This window comes from Oratosquilla oratoria, chromosome 30 (assembly GCF_046742065.1).
Source record: "Oratosquilla oratoria isolate Oo_2021 chromosome 30, ASM4674206v1, whole genome shotgun sequence".
Classification (NCBI taxonomy): domain Eukaryota; kingdom Metazoa; phylum Arthropoda; class Malacostraca; order Stomatopoda; family Squillidae; genus Oratosquilla; species Oratosquilla oratoria.
In genome coordinates, this window is record NC_134806.1 from 32354311 (window position 1) to 32356810 (window position 2500).

Sequence of the window (2500 nt, forward strand, 5' to 3'; positions counted from 1 at the left end):
GGCATTACAGCATCTTGCTTAGGTGTTTATTTAAACAAATCTTAAAGCTTCGAGCTGAACTACATTGCACTACCCCTACAGGAAGTTTATTCCATTCATTAACTACACGGTTGGTGAAGTTGTTTCTACCCACTTTCAAAATAAATCTATTTTCTGACAGTTGAGACCATTATTTCTTGTCGGATTCTCATTCAGTGTGAAAATTTGGTCACTTTTGATGTTGTCAATTCCATTTAGAATCTTAAAGACCTGTATCAAGTTACCTCTGAGTCTACACTTTTTTAGGGAAAATAGATTCATATGTTTTAGTCGATTTTCGTATTTTTGATATGTGGAATCAGTTTTGTGTCTCGCCGTTGTACTTTTTCCAATCTGTCAATGTCTTTACTGAGATTCGGTGACTATACAGAAACAGCATATTCCAAATATGGACGAACTAGATTTACATAGCTTGTTAATGAGAGATAGACTTTTGAAGTCAAAAGATCGCGCAATCAGTCCTAGAATCTTATTTGCTTTCTCAGAGCCTGAAATACTGCTTAGATGATTTGAGATCGTTACTGATAATTACACTGAGATCCTTTTCACTATCCACTTTTGTTAACTAAATTTAAAATAACTTGTAATCGTAGTTACTGTTATTTTTACCTATGTGTATAATCTTGCATTTACTTGTGTTAAATTTTATTAGCTATTTTTCAGATCATTCCTGTAGTTCATCTAAGTCTTCTTGAATATCTGATTGGCTTAAGTGATCATTTGTCATTCCGCACATTTTTGTATCATCAGCAAATCTGGAGACAATAGATTTCAGTCCGTGGTCTATATCATTTATATGTACTATGAATAGAGGTGGCCCAAGAACGGAACCCTGAGGAACTCCACTCATAACATTTTTCCACCTAGAATTTTTGCCATATAGAACAACCCTCTGTTTTTGATCGTTTAAACAATTACTAGTCCAACTTAATAGGCTACCACTTACTCCGTCTGAACCTAATTTAGTAAGTAGTCTTTCGTGGGAGACGGTATCAAAAGCTTTTGCAAAATCTAGATACATTAAATTCATATTGTTTCTTTTATCATAATTCGAGATGACTGTGTTGTAGAATTCGAGTAAGTTAGTCACGCGAGATCATTGAATTTTTATATACACCTTTTAATTTTTTCTTTTGTTATATTTACCGTAGTAAGTTCACCTTAGACTTTTCACAGGTTTCAGTTTGGAGTTCACTTTGAGGTGTTTCGTTTACGAATACTGAGCTAAAATAGTTGTTTAAAATATTACACATTCCTTCATTTGAATATTTAAGTTGACCGTCAGCAGATAATAGTGGGCCAATGTGATTCCTAGTTACCTTTTTACCTCTAATGTAGCTATACTTATAATTTCTTTTGTTTCTATTATTTTGCTCACTGCAAAAATATTTCAGAACACAAGAACAACTGACACTGTGATGTCAGCACCATATTGCGCAGAGAAAGACCTGCATATACACTTCTGAGTTTGTATTTTGTTTCTTTTTATTTTTACTTGGCTCATTACACCACGCAAAAAAACCATGGCGACATTACACATACTTGCCTGAATCATCTATCCATCTTGAAGCACGTCTTTGCACGTGCCCCCTCACGGGTTTTGCTAAACAAATAGATATATCTGATTACACTCTTACTCCATAACTCTCCGGATCTTCTAAAATAAACCTTTATAAGCCTATGTATATATTTTTTTATTTTTTAAGGTTCACGCATAAATCCTCTCCTCCTTCCCTGAATTTCTCGATGATTTACATTGGGTGTAAATATATTCCTTCCCCTCCTTGTTTTTCGCTCAACTCCTTCATCGCAATGTTTATTTTTTCTCCCCATCACTATTCTTGCATCTTACCCTGAATATTTAAGACTCACTCTTACATAAATCATACACTCGCTCTTGTCTTCCATTTCATTTTGAATGTGTACCAAACAAGCTTTCCCCCAGTCGACTGGGACCTTCTTTCTCTTGCAATTGCAAAATATTCTTTGCAGTCATTCATCTTTGGATTTTCATCCTTCCATCATTTCATTCCCCAATTTACTCTCTCTTCCAGGCGTTTTCGTACATTTTATTGTTATGGCTGTTTCCTTCAACTTGTTCGTTTTCTTACATGTTTCTCTATGTTGCCTCCTGAGACATAACAGGGCAACTACATTCACCAGTTGTGTACTGTTATCTTGATGTATTGTCCGGGATTTGGAATGAATATCCGCATATCAGTAATGTACTGCATACAACAACGACAACACAGAATACAGCAGTGTGTAACTTCTCATAGGAACGCCTAACTGTAACGTCCAGTAACGTCCGTAAACGTAACGCTATTAAGTCCTGCAAGCATAGCGCACGTAATTTCCGTTACTACCTGTTACGGTAACTCCATGGAAATCTATAATTGTAACGCCACTAATACCAGCAATGCTTGTAACTGTAACGAACGTTACTGGGCGAGGTGACTGG